The following is a 17,503-nucleotide window of genomic DNA, read 5'->3' as shown; positions in this document are numbered from 1 at the left end:
GTGTCTAGTTTTATCTATTATGTAATGGCAATGTAGCAGCTTTTTATGCTTAATATTATATATTTGTGTTTGTGTTTTTTTTATCTCGTTCAATCTATATGACCCCCACACCCCTCTAGGAAAAAAAATGTACAAAATTATCAGTTTCTCTGGCTTTACTATGTATAGGTATGTGCTTGAGTAAAATAAACCATTTTTTTTAAAATTCTATTAACTACTGACATTTCTCCCAAATACATCAGAAAATGACAACTGGTCAAAATAACAAGAAAGATGCAGTGTTTTCAGACCTCAAATAATGCTAAAACAGTTCATATTAATTTTTAAGCTGCACAATACTAATGTTTTAGTTCAGAAATTAATATTTGGTGGAATAATGCTCCTTGGCATGCGCTCCACTAATCTTTCACAATTGCTTTTGGGTGACTTTATGCCACTCCTGGTGTAAAAATTCAAGTAGCTCGGCTTTGTTTGATGGCTTATGACCATCCATCTTCTTCTTGATCACATTCCAGAGGTGATTTGTCTTGATCTTGTGGTCCTCCATTCATACCTTGATTGAAATGGCTGTGTTGCATGAGCATTGTCCTGCTGGGAAAAAACAATCCCCAGCGTTGAGGAACATTGTCAGAACAGAAGGAAGCAAGTTCTTCTTCCAGGATAACCTTATACTTGATTCATGAGACCTTCACAAAGATAAATCTGCACAATTTCAGCCCTGCTGAAGCATAGCCAGATCACCGATCCTCCACCAAATTTCACAGTCTGTGCAAGACAATGTGGCTTGTAGGCCTCTTCAGGTCTCTGTCTAATCATTAGATAACCAGGTGTTGGGCAAAGCTGAAAATTTGATTCAGAAGATGACCTGGAATTTGCATAGCTAAGCTGCCTGGAGCAGCTAACTCCACCCCTCTTATCAGTGTTTAGACACAGGCATTGTATTTCAACTGTATTCACAGCTTCTAGGCATGCTCCAGCAGATAATTCCTATGCACTTTTGCATTCTACCGAAAGAACATTAAACATAGATACAGCCATAAAAGGAATTGTGTGGGAGGAGTTAGAGCTTTACAATTCAGAAACTAAAAACACAGGGTTAATGGCGAGGCAGTGCAGTATAAATTTGCAGGTAAATTAATTTTAAAGTACATATATTATTTTGTCTCTATCCCAACTTGTTTTATGTCTCTTTAAAGTCATCCAATAGCAATGCGAGTGACTGGTGGAGAGCATGCCAAGACGCATGAAAGCTGTGATGGAAAATCAGGGTTATTCCACCAAATACTGATTTCTGAACTCTTGCTAAGTGATAACATTAGTATTCTGGTGTTTAAAAATGAATATGAACTTGTTTTCTTTGCATTATTCAAGGTCTGAAAGCAATGAATTTGGGAGATATGTTGTCAGTTTTTATAGAATAAAACAAAAATGTACTTAATACATATGAAAAAGAAGAACAATCTGCTGCTTACTATGGTACCAAACATTTGCAGCCTTGTGGAATTCCAAATCAGTAGATCTTTGTATCTCTTATAAATATAATACGCAGTTTACAATAACATCTTGATGCTTGATCATTTTTTATTTTTGTAAACCTGTAGACTCCTTGTGTTTATTCAATTATGTTTTATTAATTTTGGAGATATGACCATTGCATTCAAGGACACAGAGGCTAGGAAAACAAATTATCTAGACAAGACTAATGGAAAATGCAGATTGATCATAAGTATCCGATGTGGCCAAGGATAAAAATAGCAAAATGGTTCCTGTATTAAACGACGTAGAGTTAGTAGCAAGCAAAACTGAGAATAAATAATCTGTTAAATGCTTCATGCAAATGTATTATGAAAGCTTAAAGGGCCAGTAAACCTAGAAAATAATGTTATATAATTCTGCACATAGTGCAGAATTATTTAACATTATATTAGTGCTAGCTTTATACAACCTAATATTGCCGCTGGATTTTTTTTAAAAAGAGGGCTTTTTTCAGACCCGCCCTCTGTGCTCTACTGAGCGGGTCTGGTTTTTCCCTCAGAGCGCATCTGGCCAGCTGTCTAGTCACAGCCCGGCCCTACTGCGCCATTACATTAAAGGGACACTGAATCCAAATTTTTTCATTTGTAATTCAAAGAGCATGCGATTTTAAGCAACTTTCTAATTTACTCCTATTATTTTTTTCTTCGTTCTTTTTCAAATAAAGATAGCAAGAGAAGACATCTAAGTTTTTTTTTTTTTTTGGGTTCAGTACTCTGGACAGCACTTTTTTTATTGGTCGGTTGAATTAATCCACCAATCAGCAAGGACAACCCAGGTTGTTCACCAAAAATGGGCATCTAAACTTACATTTTTGCATTTTAAATAAAGAAACCAAGAGAATGAAGAAAATTTGATAATAGGAGTAAATTAGGTTCTTAAAATTGCATCACGAAAGAAAAAATTTGGGTTCAGTGTCCCTTTAAGTGCAGCTCGCACCTGCTATGTCTGAGTGGTATTTTACCAGCTGCGTGGAGTTTTTAAAATTGTCCTGGACAGGGCCGTGTAATTTAACATAAATTGATTTAATGATCATTTGAACAATAAACATAAAATAGCAGCTACTTTTTATCTTAATATTATCTTAAATTTTGGCTCGGTGGTCAGTAAAATCAGCCTGGTGGTGTGCCCATTAAATAGGTGCTGGGGAGAACGCTGTTAAATTGAGACTGATTTCTAATTACCTTTTACATGTGTGTCTGCAATGCTCCAAGTAATAAGTTTGGCAAATAAAGTGACCATATTAAAGGATTATTAATCTCTATAAAAGGTGTGCTAAACAAAACATACCAATCAATTCTGAATGTAAAAGTAATAAACTTTTATAATAAAATGATTGAAGTTTTAATTTTGACTTCCCTGTAATTATGGTGATATGCCATTCAAATTATAGTATATTTGTGGATTTGTCATTCTCTAGCTACCACGCTAACCGCACCCAATTGCAGTTCATACCTTTTTTTTTTTTTTTTTTTTTTGATAATCATGAACCCTGCTTCGTACCTCTTGTGGTGTTATCAGAACACAGGCACCTGGTTATTTAACATGTATCTGATATATATTGTCATGGGAACAAAGTAGTATTATTTGTTCTCTGTATGTCATCGGTCTGTACAGAAGAAGAGCGAAAACCCCCCCCATCTCAATCGGATTTTATTCCCTCCACACCTGTTATTTTTTGACATACAATGCAAACAAATACTGCTCAAGTATGTTACACCATTTTATTATTGCACTATTGCCTGTATATAACATATGTTTTAATCCCTGCAAATGTGTGTAGCCACTAATCTGACTAGCTCCAAGTAGTGCTGTGCTGCAGATATGTATATTTGCTCTTCAACAATGGATATGATGAGATCATAGTAAATTTTGATAATAGCATGTAATTTTAACTTTTAAATTCACTTCTGTGTCAACACTGACATTTTTTTAATGTTGACTTTTATATCCTTTACATTTTGTCATTTGGCCTACTAGCTGTAAATTTTCCTCATTTACTGTACCCACACATTATATACCGTTTTTCTCGCCATTAAATGGACTTTCTAAAAATATTATTATTATTATTATTATTATTATTATTATTATTTTATTAAGCGCCAACTTATTCCGCAGCGCTGTCCATGGGATACAATTCATTTAAATAAAACAATACAAGACTTGTAAGATACAGGACAAAATTTACAAACACATACAGGAGGGATTGAGGGCCCTATTCCCGTGGGAACTTACAATCTAGAAGGGTAGGAGGTTAGGAAACAGGAGGTGAGGACTGCAAGAATGAGAAGGATGTTAATACAGAGTTAGATGAGGGAAATATTAGGTAAGTGAAATTAATTTATTATTGAGTTGGGTGGTAGGCTTCTCTGAACAGAAAAGTCTTCAGGGAGCATTTAAAGGAAGAAAGATTAGGGCAAAGCCTGACAGCACGAGGGAGAGTGTTCCAGAGGGTAGGTGCTGCACGACAGAAGTCCTGCAGTCTAGCATGAGAGGAGGTGATAGTTGCGGATGCAAGGAGCAGGTCATTGTTGGTTCTTGGTGGGCGGGCTGGAGTATACTTGTGTATTAGAGAGGATAGGTAGAGGGGAGCTGTGTTGGTGAGAGTTTTGTATGTAAGGGTGAGAATTTTGAATTTATTCTGCTGTGAATGGGGAGCCAATGAAGGGACTCACAGAGAGGTGCAGCAGATACAGTTCGACGGGAAAGGTGGATCAGCCTGGCAGAGGCATTTAGGGATGGATTGAAGGGGGGAGAGGCGGGAAAGAGGAAGGCCAGCGAGTAGGTTGTTGCAGTAGTCAAGTCGGGAGATAACAAGGGAGTGGATTATTTGCTTGTTGTGTTCAGCGCTCAGAAAAGGGCGAATTTTAGAAATATTGCGTAGATGATTGCGGCAGGATGTAGAAAGCAATTGGATATGGGGGGATGAAGGATAAGTTTGAGTCAAGTGTGACTCCGAGGCAGCGGACTTGGGGCGATGGGGAATGGTGATGCCGTCAACAGGGATAGAGAAGTCAGAAGTCGGCGTAAAGCTTGAGGGGGGGATAAGGAGGAGCTCAGTCTTGGACATGTTAATCTTTAGGTGGTGAGAGGCCATCCAGGAAGAAATACCAGATAAGCAGTTGCTGACATGAGAGAGGACAGAGGGAGAGAGAGCATGGGGTGGAAAGGTAGAGCTGGGTGTCATCAGCATAGAGGTGATATTTGAAACCATAACTATTGATAAGTTTACCTAGCGAAGAAGTAGTAGATGGAGAAGAGTAGAGGACCCAGAACAGATCCTTGAGGTACTCCAACAGACAGAGGCATAGGAGAGGAGGAGTCGCCGGCAAGTGACACAGAAAAAGGACCTGTGAGAAAGATAGGAGTGAATCTAGGAAAGAGCAGTGTCACAGAGGGCCAAAAAGAGCTAAGGGTCTGTAGGAGGAGGGGGTGGTCAACTGTGTCGAAGGCAGCTGAGAGGTCAAGTAAGATGAGTATAGAGTAGTGGCCAATATTTTTAGCAGAGAGAAGATCGTTTGTGACCTTGGTAAGGGCAGTCTCAGTTGAGTGTTTTGGGGCGGAATCCGGATTGCAGTGGGTCAAGCAAGGAGTTGGCGGACAGGAAGTGGGTTAGGCGATTGTAAACTAATTTTTCAAGGAGTTTTGATGTTAGTGGAAGCAGTGATATGGGGTGGTAGCTTTCAGGAGAATTAGGGTCGAGGGAGGGTTATTTGAGTATGGGAGTGACTTTTTGCGTGTTTGAAAGAAGATGGGAATGAGCCGGTAGAGGAGAGATAGGTTGAAGATGTGGGTAAGAGCAGGAGTGAGGGTGGGAAGATAGGGAGGCAATTAGATGGGAAGGGATAGGGTTGAGGTGGGCAGGTAGTGAGGCGTGAGGAAGATAGTAAGGAAGAAACTTCATTCTCAGTGGTTGGATGGAAGTTACAGAGGGTGGCAGAGGGAGTAATTGGGCCTGTTGTTGGAGTATTGCAGGTTGGTGTTGGGATGTTGCTTCGGATAGTATGTGTTTTGTTTAAAAAGTAGTCAGCCAGGTCTTGAGCACTAAAGACAGGCGGGGGTGGTGGAGCAGGTGGGGTAGAGGGAGAGAGTTAAAGGTGAGAAGAGTCGTTTAGGGTTTGAGGAAAGAGTAGATATGAGAGAAGAGAAGTAAGTTTGTTTGGCTAAGTGAAGGGCGGAAGTGTATGAACGAAGAATAAACTTATAGTGTATGAAATCAGGTTCAGAGTGAGTTTTTCCTCCAGACACGCTCAGCAGTACGGGAGCATTTTTGCAAATAGCGTGTTTGCTGAGCATGCCAGGGCTGTAACTGACGGCGTGGTGTTTTTGCGCAGCTGGGGAGGGGGCAAGTGTGTTTAACGCAGATAGAGAGTTTTGTTATAGTGGGCTGTAGCGAGATCAGGGCAGGTTATAGTGGAGGTGTGAGGGAGGAGATTTTCAATGATTTTTGAAAATTGGAGCGGATCCACAGCATGTGGTATTTCTACAGGTGCGGGGGCGTGATGGAGAAGTGGGTTTTAGCTGTTGCATTAATATTATAGCTGACCAAGTGATGGTCTGAAATGGGAAAAGGGCGACAGGTGGTGTCAGATATAGAGCAGAGGTAGGAAAATACCAGGTCGATGGAGTGTCCATCACGGTGAGTCGGGAATGGGGGGGATTGTGAGAGACCGAAGGAGGATGTGAGTGAAAGAAGTTTAGAGGCAGCAGGGGCAGATGGGTTGTCAATGGGAATGTTGAAGTCCCCAAGAATTAGGGTTGGTATATTTGAAGAGAGAAAGTGAGGAAGCCAGGCAGCGAAGTTGTCAAAGAATTGTGAGGTTGGTCCAGGAGGGCGATAGACGACTGCCACTTTTAGGGATAGGGGGGGAGAACAGACGAATACAGTGGACTTCAAAGGAGGAAAAGGAAAGAGATGGGGATTGGAGGTAGGTATTGATAAGTGCAGGAGGGGGAGAGCAGGATGCCAACACCGCCGCCACGTTTCTCACCTTGCCTAGGGGTATGGCTAAAGTGAAGGCCACCGTGTGTGAGAGCAGCAATGGAAACAGTGTCAGAAGGAGATAGCCAGGTTTCTGTAATTGCTAAAATGGTGAAAGCATTTGATATAAACAGGACATGAATTGCTGTAAGTTTGTTGCAGACAGAGCGAGAGTTCCTTAGTGCGCAGGTGAAAGGAGTGTATGCGTGTGGGATGCATTGGATGGAAATGAGGTTATGTGTGTTGCTTTTATTACAGTTTCTATATGGAGTGCAAGATTGGGGTAGTGGTGGGAATGAGGGTGGGCCCAGGGTTTGGAGAGATGTCACCTGATGCTAATAGCATCAAGATGGAAAGGGTAATGAGTAGTGAGAATGAGATTTATAGCAGTGGGGGACATTTCTGTGAGGTGGTGCAGTTTAGGGACATAGAATGTAAAATAGAGATTAGTTCGTGAGGAGCTAAGGTATAAAAAATTATGAGGAAATGAGAAAAAAAACACACTTTTTCTAACTTTAACCCCCAAAATCTGTTACACAAATGCAACCACCAAAAAACACCCATTCTGAATAGGTTTGAAGTCCTGAGTTTAGAAATACAGGTATACCTCACTTTACAGCGCTTCACTTTACAGCGATTCGCTAATACAGAGCTTTGTGGAGCTGAAGTTCAACCTCCAAGGATTTTTGAAACAGTGCTGTAATCTTCGTGAGATTGCTAGAAAAGTGAATGGCCAACCATTTTGTTATGCTTAGTTCACTCTGTTTATAGCATTGCAGTGCAATCTGTGTCCTCAGTGCTATAGTCTGGCAAATTTTACTACAGTAATTGTCACAATTTTACATGTACAGTGTTTATTGAATACTAATTGAATACTTGCTGTGCTAGTGTTAAACTGAACGTAGCACAATTGCACCCCCTAATATATGTTAGTTTCAAACATGTTTTCAAGATTTTAAACACTGAAAAGAAAGCTAAAAATGCCTTGTTTCACGTTAAGGCGGTTTTCACTTTACAGCGGGGCTCCGGTCCCTAACCCCGCTGTTGAGCGGGGTATACCTGTACCGAATGTTTACATGTTCTTTGCTTTTTTTGCAAGTTCTAGGGGCAATAAATACAAGTAGCACTTTGCTATTTATATATAATATATATATATATATATATATATATATATATATATATATATATATATATATATAATTTTTTTTTTTTGACATCCCGAAATATTGATCTAGGCCCATCTTGTTATATATAAAAAAAAATAAAAAAAAAAAAAAAAAATCGTTCACTTTTTCACAAACTTTAGGTTTCTCACTGAAATTATTTACAAACAGCTTGTGCAATTATGGCACAAATGGTTGTAAATGCTTCTCTGGGATCCCCTTTGTTCAGAAAAAGCAGATATATATGGCTTTGGCGTTGCTTTTTGGTAATTAGAAGGCTGCTAAATGCCGCTGCGCACCACACGTGTATTATGTCTAGCAGTGAAGGGGGTTAATTAGGTAGCTTGTAGGGAGATTGCAGGGTTAATTTTAGCTTTAGTGTAGAGATCAGCTTCCCACCTGACACAGCACACCCCCTGATCCCTCCCAAACCAGCTCTCTTCCCTCCCCCACCACACAATTGTCCCCGCCATCTTAAGTACTGGCAGAAAGTCTGCCAATACTAAAATAAGATCTTTTTTTTTTTTTTCTTATTATTATATTTACATTATGCTGCTGTGTAGGATTACCCTCCCCCCTCTACCTTATCAGTACCCAGTTTACAATGAAATAGATTTTTTTTAATTTTTTTTTTCCGTAGTGTAGCTTCCCCCCCCCCCCCCCGGATCCCTTAGATAATTTTTATATGCATTTCCTCCCCCCTTTCTCCCACTTATTAACATTAAATTTTTCTGTAGTGTAGCGGTTCGCACCCCCCCCCATGCACGCTCGTCCTTGCCCACCCCAACCAAGATGGCCGCCCACTCACCAACGATTGCAGCCATCGATGTCCAGTGCAGAGAGGTTATTGCAGGATGCCTCGTTATTGAGGCATCTCTGCAATAACCGGAAAGCGGCTGGAAGCGATCAGGACCGATTTCCACCGCTTTCCAACACCTACGCCGTACATCCTTGGTCGTTAACTGTATTTTTTTTTTGAGAATGTACGGCGTACGTTGTTGGTCCTTAAGGGGTTAAAAAACTTCTAATTTATTTAAATAGTAATTCTATGGTTGAACTCAAGAGCATGTATTTAGCTATCTGGCAGTGGTGTTTGCAACATTGATTATTGCAATGTTAATTATTATTATTATTATTATTATTATTTATAAAGCGCCAACAGATTCCGCAGCGCTGTTCATAGGTAACAAAGATAAAAGGACAGTACAATATGAGACACCAGCCAAAATTTAACAAACAATTACAGGAGGAATTGGGAGCCCTGTTCCCGTGGGAACTTACAATCTAAATGGGTAGGAGGGTGAGAAACAGGAGGTGGGGACTGCAAAGGTGGGAATGATGTTAGTGTGAAGTTAGATGAGGGCAACTATTAGGCAAGTGGAGTTCATTAGTTACTGATTTGGTTATAGGCTTCCCTGAACAAGAATGTCTTTAGGGAGCGTTTAAAGGAGGGGAGGTTGGGGTAAAGTCTGACAGCTCGAGGAAGTGCGTTCCATAGGGTTGGTGCCGCACGAGAGAAGTCCTGTAGTCTAGCATGAGAGGAGGTGATGGTTGTTGGATCTTAGGGGACAGGCTGGACTATATTTGTTGATGAGTGAGGACAGGTATGGGGGGGGGCTGCATTAGTAAGGGCTTTGTAGGTCAGAGTGAGAATTTTGAATTTAATTCTGCTCTGAATGGGGAGCCAGTGAAGGGGACTCACAGAGGGGTGCGGCAGATACAGAGTGTCGGGAGAGGGGAATTAGCCTAGCAGAGGGCATTTAGGATGGATTGAAGGGGGAGAGAGGAAGGCCAGTTAGTAGGTTTGTTAGTAGGTTGTTACAGTAGTCAAGCCGGGGAAATTACTAGGGAATGGATTAGCTGTTTAGTAGTTTCAGCACTCAGAAAAGGACGAATTTTGGAGATATTGCGTAGCGATTGGATGTGGGGTATGAAGGACAGATTGGAGTCGAGTGTAACTCCTAGGCAGCGGACTTGGGGGGATGGGGAGTGGTGTCACCGACAGTGATAGTAAAGTTAGGAACTGGAGTAGAATTAGTTGGGGAATTAGAAGAAGCTCAGTCTTGGACATGTTTGATTTTTTTTTGGTGGTGAGAGGGCCATCCAGGAAGAAATGCCAGATAAGCAGTCGCTGATGTGGGAAAGGACAGAAGGAGAGAGTGCAGGGGGTGGATAGGTAGATCTGAGTATCATCAGCATAGAGGTGATAGTTTGAAGCCATGGCTACTAATAAGTTTACCCAGTGAGGGAAGTATAATTAGAGAAGAGTAGAGGGCCTAGAAACAGAGCCTTGAGGTACTCCAACTGACAGAGGCAATGGAGAGGATGAGTTGCCAGCAAATGAGACAGAAAAGGACCTATTAGAGAGATAAGAGTGGATCCAGGAGAAGGCAATGTCACAGAGCCCAAGGGAGCTGAGAGTCCGTAGGAGGGAGGGGATGGTCAACAGTGTCAAAGGCAGCAGACAGGTCAAGTAAGATAAGTATAGAATAGAGGCCATTGTTTTTTAGCAGAAAGAAGATCGTTAGTAACCTTGATTAGGGCAGTCTCAGTTGAGTGTTGTGGACGGAAGCCAGATGCAGGGGGTCAAGCAATGAGTTGGAGGATAGGAAGTGTGTTAGGCGATCGAAAACTAGTTTTTCCAGGACTTTAGAAGCTAGCGGAAGTAGTGATATGGGGCGGTAGTTTGCAGGAGAATTGGGGTTGAGGGAGGGTTTTTTGAGGATGGGGGGTGACCTTTGCATGTTTGAAGGATGATGGAAATGAACCAGTAGTAAGGGATCGGTTGAATATGTGAGTAAGAGCTGGGGTGAGGGTAGAGGACAGAGAAGGTATAGATGTGAAGGGATAGGGGTCAAGGGGGCAGGTAGTGATGTGTGAGGAAGATAATGGGGAACTCACTTCATTCTCAGTGGTTGGGGGGAAGGTACTGAGAGTGTTGGAGGGGGTGACCGTGTGCCGAGATGAAAGGTTGCAGTCTTGTGGTGGGCTGTTACTTCTGATGGTGTTTTGTTGAAAAAGTAGTTTGCCAAGTCTTGAGCACTAAAGTCAGATGAGGGGGGTGGTGCAGGTGGATAGAGGAGAGTGTTGAAAGTGGAGAAGAGACGTTAAGGTTTGAGGAGTGAGAAGATATGAGAGAAGAGACGTAGTTTTGCTTGGCTAAGTGAAGGGCAGAGGAGTAAGAATAAAGAATGGACTTATAGTGTAGGAAATCGGGTTCAGAGCGGGATTTCCCCCAGGCACGTTCAGGCAGCAAGGGAGCATTTTTGTAGATAGCGTGTTTTGCTGAGAGTGCCAGGGCTGGAGCTGACGATGTCTGGTTTTGCGTATTTGTGGAGGAGCAAGGGTGTCGAGTGCAGAGGAGAGTATTGTTATAGTGGCTTTGTAGCAAGGTCAGGGCAGGATACCATGGAAATGTGGGGAAGGCGTTTTTGAATAAGGTTTAGAAAGTTGGAGAGGATCCACAGTGTGCAGATTTCTACAGGTGCCGGAGGCGGGGGGGTAGAAATAGGTTTAGCCTGTACATTGAGATTATAGGTGAGCAGATGGTGGTCTGTGATGGGAAATGGGCGACAGGTGACATCCGAAGGGGAGCAGAGGTAGGAGAATACCAGATCAAGAGTGTCCATCACGGTGAGTAGGAATAGGGTGGATTGTGAATGACTAAAGGAGTTTGTGAGTGAGAGAATGGGTTATCAATGGGGATGTTGAAGTCCTCTAGGATTAGAGCAGGTGTATTTGTAGAGAGAAAATGAGAAAGCCAGGCAGCAAAGTTGTCGAGGAATTGGGAGGTTGGTCCAGGGGGGCGATAGAGAACGGCCACCTTGAGGGAGAGGGGGGAGAAAAATGCGGATGCAATGGACTTCAAAGGAGGAGAAGGAGAGAGATGGATGAGGATGGAGGTGCTGATAGGAGCAGGAGGGGGACAGTAAGATTCCAACACCGCCACCATGTCTCTCACCTGGCCTAGGTGTGTGGGCTAAAGTGGAGACCGCCATGCGTTACAGCAGCAATGGAAGCAGTGTCAGAGGAAGAAAGCCAGGTTTCAGTAATTGCTAGAAGATTGAAAGTGTTAGAAACAAACAGGTCGTGAACAGTTGTAAGTTTGTTACAGACAGAGCGTGCATTCCAGAGGGCACAAAAAAAGAGAGGGGATAAGCGCTGTGTGTTAATGAGATGAGATTTGTTGGGATCGCGTGACCTTGAGTTTGTATTGTGGGGGGACTGAGCGAGAGTGTATGAGTGTGGTGATTGTTATAGGGGCCAGGGTTAGGGAGAGATGTCACCAGCAGCAAGCAGTAGTACAGTGAGAGTGACAGAAGGTGAGAGTGAGACTTGTAGGAGTGGGTATGACTAGACACAGGAGAGTTAGATGGGGGAAGTATTGCTAAGGAAACAGAGTAGTTCATGAGAGGACAGCATAGGGGATGAGAGGAGGGGAGGGAGAGATAAGGATAGTGTGTGGGGATTATTGATGTTATAAGGGGCATGCAGTGAGTTTTAGGGAAGATGGCAGACAGAAAGATCAGAAGGGATATAGAGAGCATTGTGCAGGTGTATATTTAGTAAGGATTACCTGTTATTGGGGTCTGCAGTTTCCCCTCCAGTTTCTAATCTCCAGTTACAAACACTGCTGCCATAGACTGCAATAGACATGTGCAACCTCCTAAGCAACTATCAGCCTACCTTGGTTTACTCTAAACCAGCGGTCGCAACCAGTGGTCCATGAGATGATATTGGTGGTCCTTGACACCATCAAGCAGGAACAGATCTCCTCTGATGCTGTCAACTCTCTACGGTGCCAGGGCTGGACATCAGTGAAAACCGACAAAGTATAAATACAATCTTCCTACCACGTTGTGTAGGGAGATTTGAATGAAACTTCAAATTATGGGTATAAAAATTTTCAAATATAATTAGTGGCTTTATTTTAATAAATAACCTGTTATTAATTTCATATATAAAATACTGTAAAGGGACGCTTACCTAAATCATAGCACCAATAATATAAAGGGGACGCTTAACCTGTATCTGAGTATCAATTATTTGAAGATAAAAGGTGGTTGCAAAAAAATATTTTTATAAGTAAAGCATAGGTATATGACCAGTCATATTTATTTATAATATTTTTAAAGCACAGTGTTTTTTTTAGAGTGTTTGTATAGTTGGTGTATATTACAGTATTATTGATATATGAAATGAATACAAAGGTTATTTTTTAAAATAAAGCATAATTATATTTTAGGACATTTTATACCATAAATTGAAGTTTCATTAGATTTAAGATTGGATAAATTATAAAGCACTATTCCCTTGAGCTTTTTAGCGCACATATAAACCTGTTTTACTTTCTATCCCCAGTTCAGCAGGTCAGCCTAGTCCCACCAGTATTGTAGTAATTGGCAGTAACATCAGTCGTGTTAGCTCACATCCATATTGAGAGCTTTCTGATATAAACTTAATTTATGACTCCAATGTCTGTCCATATCAAAAGTAGATTTTAAGATAATTCCTAACTGGGGAGGTAACTTGGAAGTCTTGGTGGTCCTTTTAGAACAGAATTCTCTCTCCCCCCCACACACACAACTCTTTCTGCCTCTGTTTACAGCTCAAAAGTTGGCAGTCCACCATTCATCTGTCATTTGGAAGTATTCTCTCAGTTCTGTCATTCAGTTAAGTTAAAAAAAAAAAAAAAAAGAGAGAGAGAGAAGAGAGACTGACTCTTCTATTAATATAAAAGTTTTAGTGTCTAAAGCTGTGGGGAGATCCATGTTGTAAACCTAGTTTTTCCCTCTCTTCTAAGGGCCAATTTGGAACATTATATGAATGAGCCACTAAAATGTGTAGCAAATGGCTGTGTTGAATATCTGTGCTTCCAGTTTCTAACAGGAATTGGTAAGCCTAAAATGTTTCACTATTACAGGAAAAGGGGCAAAATAAATATATGAAGAGTATATTGCATAGTTGTTTTGCTAGATATAATTAAACATTTTATACATTCTAGTAGAATGATTCTACAAATAGAACGCTTTAATCTGTCTTTTCATTATTTATTGTTCTCAATTCTAAATTGAAATATGTATTTTTAAATGCCCCTGAATAAATTTATATGTTAAAGAATCTGTTACGTCTAGTTCACTCATTGACTGATGACCCCCCTGATGATATTTTTTACACATACAGTAATAGTCCTAGACCTTACTGTGTTCTCCCTCACGTCGGTTTTCAGAACACTTGTCTGTTCCTAAATTCTCTACAAAATGAGATTTAAAAGCTTTTCTTGTGACCCATGTTTAGAAGTAATATTATGTCTATATGACTGGGTGCCGTAATCTGTTAATGTCGCTATGAACTGGTTTATCCACTTTATAGAGACTGTTCCGTTTTTTTGTTTTTTTTTTTCCTTGATAATTGTATTTGGCAGAGACAGTTTTAAAATCTTTCCAAAGCATTTCAGGATTGGTATGCACTGTGGATCGTTCAAGCATAGGACATCAGTGGAAGATGTTTCAACAGAGCGATGTGATCACAAGATGACAAGCTGTGGCTGATTTTCCTGCCGCCAATGAGTTCTGAGAAACTAACTTGATCTTCAAATAGCTTAACACTTTAGTCTTGTTGCCTCAGAACTCAACACAAGAACTGAATGCTAAAATGTTGTACAACAACTTTCAAGGAGATCTACATTTAAAGGGACAGACATATACTCATAAAAATATTTAAGCATGGTTAAAAAAATCAAACATTGCAACATACCTTTGTTTGCTGTTGCTATAATTTAACTTGGCAAAGTGTAAAGTTGTTGTTGTTATTATTTATACATATTTTTTGTGTTCACTGGAGACCTGGCATAATCCTGAATATGTTAAAGGGATAGAAAAATGAAACCTGCATTATTCAGGTAGAGCATGCAAGTTTAAGCCACTTTTAAATTCACTTCTGTTTTCAAATGTGCTTCATTCTTTTGGTATCCCTTGTTTAAAAATAATACGCACATATCCTACACTAGTGGGAGCTACTGCTAATTGGTGCCTGCACACATTTGTTTCGTGATTGGCTAACTAGATGTGTTCAGTTAGCTGCCAGTAGTGCAATGTTGTTCTTTCAGCAAAGGATATCAAGATAATTAAAGGGACAGTCAACACCAGAATTTTTGTTGTTTTAAAAGATGGATAATCCCTTAATTACCCATTCCCTAGTTTTGCATAACCAACACAGTTATAATAATACACGTTTTACCTCTGTAATTACCTTGTATCTAAGCCTCAGCAGACTGTCCCCTTATTTCAGTTCTTTTGACTGACTTGCATTTTAGCCAATCAGAGCTGTCTCCATGGTAAATTCACGTGCACGAGTTCAATGTTATCTATATGAAACACGTGAACTAATGCCCTCTAGTGGTGAAAAACTATCAAAATGCATTTAGATTAGAGGCGACCATCAAGGTCTAAGAAATTCGCATATGAACCTCCTACGTTTAGCTTTCAACTAAGAATACCAAGAGAACAAAGCAAAATTGGTGATAAAAGTAAATTGGAAAATTGTTTAAAATTACATGCCCTATTTGAAACATGAGAGTTTTTTTTTGGACTTGACTGTCCCTTTAAGCAAATATGATAATAGAAGTAATTTAGAAAGTTATTTAAAATTGTATGTTTTTTTTTCTCTTGTTAAGTGTATTCAGTCCACGGTTCATCCATTACTTTATTGGGATATATCCCTTCCCAACAGGAAGTTGCAAGAGGATCACCCAAGCAGGAGGCTGCTACATAGCTCCTCCCCTCACATTGTCATATCCAGTCATTCTCTTGCAACTCAACTATATAAGACGTTGTGAGAGGGTCTGTGGTGTTTTTTATACTTAGTATTATTTCTTCAGATCAAAGTTTGTTATTTTAAATGGCACCGGAGTGTGCTGTTTGTTCTCAGGCAGTATTTGGAAGAAGAATCTGCCTGCGTTTTCTATGATCTTAGCAGAAGTAACTAAGATCCACTGGCTGTTCTCGCACATTCTGAGGAGTGGGGTAACTTTCAGAAAGGGAATAGCGTGTGGGGAATCCTGCAAACAAGGTATGTGCAGTAAATTATTTTTCTAAGGAATGGAATTGACTAAGAAAATACTACTGATACGATGTAATGTAAGTACAGCCTTAAATGCAGTAGCGACTGGTATCAGGCTGATGAATGTATGTACAATAAGTAATTTTCTAAGGAATGGAATTTGACTAAGAAAATACTGTTAATACTGAAGTAATGTATGAGCCTTAACTGCAGTAGAAGCGACTGGTAGCAGGCTTATTAATAACACTACCTAACTTTTAAAGTGCATGTTTAAAACGTTTACTGGCATGTTGTTCGTTTTTTGTGAGGTACTTTGTTGATAAATCTTTTGGGGCATGATTTTCCACATGGCTGTCGTTTATTTCTACATAGAAACGGTTAACTGAGGTTTCCCACTGTTGTAATATGAGTGGGAGGGGCCTATTTTAGCACTTTTTTGCGCAGTAAAAATTCAGTTTCAGTCTTCCTGCTTCTTCCTCCTTGATCCAGGATGTCTCTAGAGAGCTCAGGGGTCTTCACAATTCATTTTGAGGGAGGTAATCAGTCACAGCAGGCCTGTGACAGTGTGTTTGACTGTGATAAAAACGTTAATTGTTAAATTGATTATCCGTTTTTGGGTATTAAGGGGTTAATCATCCATTTGCTAGTGGGTGCAATGCTCTGCTAACTTAATACATTTACTGTGAAAATTTGGTTGCTATAACTGATTTGGTTCATTGTTATTTCAACTGTGACGATTTTTTGTGCTTCTTAAAGGCGCAGTAACGTTTTTTATATTGCTTGTAAATTTATTTGAAAGGATTTTCCAAGCTTGCTAGTCTCATTGCGAGTCTGTTTAAACATGTCTGACACAGATGAATCTGTTTGTTCACTATGTTTGAAGGCCAATGTGGAGCCCCACAGAAATATGTGTACTAAATGTATTGATGTCACTTTGAATAAAAGTCAATTTATATCTGTAAAGAAATTATCACCAGACAACGAGGGGGAAGTTATGCCGACTAACTCTCCTCACGTGTAAGTACCTTCGCCTCCCGCTCAGGAGACGCGTGATATTGTGGCGCCAAGTACATCAGAGAGGCCCATACAAATCACTTTGCAAGACATGGCTGCTGTTATGTCAGAGGTATTATCTAAATTGCCTGAATTAAGAGGCAAGCGCGATAGCTCTGGGTTAAGGACAGAGCGCGCTGATGATGTGAGAGCCATGTCTGATACTGCGTCACAATTTGCAGAACATGAGGACGGAGAGCTTCATACTGTGGGTGACGGATCTGATCCAGGGAGACCGGATTCAGAGATTTCTAATTTTAAATTTAAGCTTGAGAACCTCCGTGTATTGCTAGGGGAGGTATTAGCGGCTCTGAATGATTGTAACACGGTTGCAATTCCAGAGAAAATATGTAGGTTGGATAGATACTTTGCGGTACCGGTGTGTACTGACGTTTTTCCTATACCTAAAAGGCTTACAGAAATTATTAGCAAGGAGTGGGATAGACCCGGTGTGCCCTTTTCCCCTCCTCCGATATTTAGAAAAATGTTTCCAATAGACGCCACCACACGAGACTTATGGCAGACGGTCCCTAAGGTGGAGGGAGCAGTTTCTACTTTAGCTAAACGTACCACTATCCCGGTGGAGGATAGTTGTGCTTTTTCGGATCCAATGGATAAAAAATTAGGTTACCTTAAGAAAATGTTTGTTCAACAAGGTTTTATCTTACAGCCCCTTGCATGAATTGCGCCTGTCACTGCTGCTGCGGCATTC

At 40.6% G+C, this 17,503-nt stretch overlaps 1 protein-coding gene across 1 annotated transcript in view; it reads left to right on the top strand.

Moving 5' to 3' along the window:
- Positions 1-17,503, top strand: part of ZRANB1 (zinc finger RANBP2-type containing 1) — a gene marked incomplete in the record, with an annotated part of 187,990 nt that overhangs the window by 7,114 nt on the left and 163,373 nt on the right.

The sequence above is a fragment of the Bombina bombina genome, chromosome 9 (genome assembly GCF_027579735.1).
Source record: "Bombina bombina isolate aBomBom1 chromosome 9, aBomBom1.pri, whole genome shotgun sequence".
Lineage (NCBI taxonomy): Eukaryota > Metazoa > Chordata > Amphibia > Anura > Bombinatoridae > Bombina > Bombina bombina.
The sequence above is the reverse complement of the archived record's forward strand: the minus strand, read 5'-3'. Positions and strand labels throughout refer to the sequence as shown.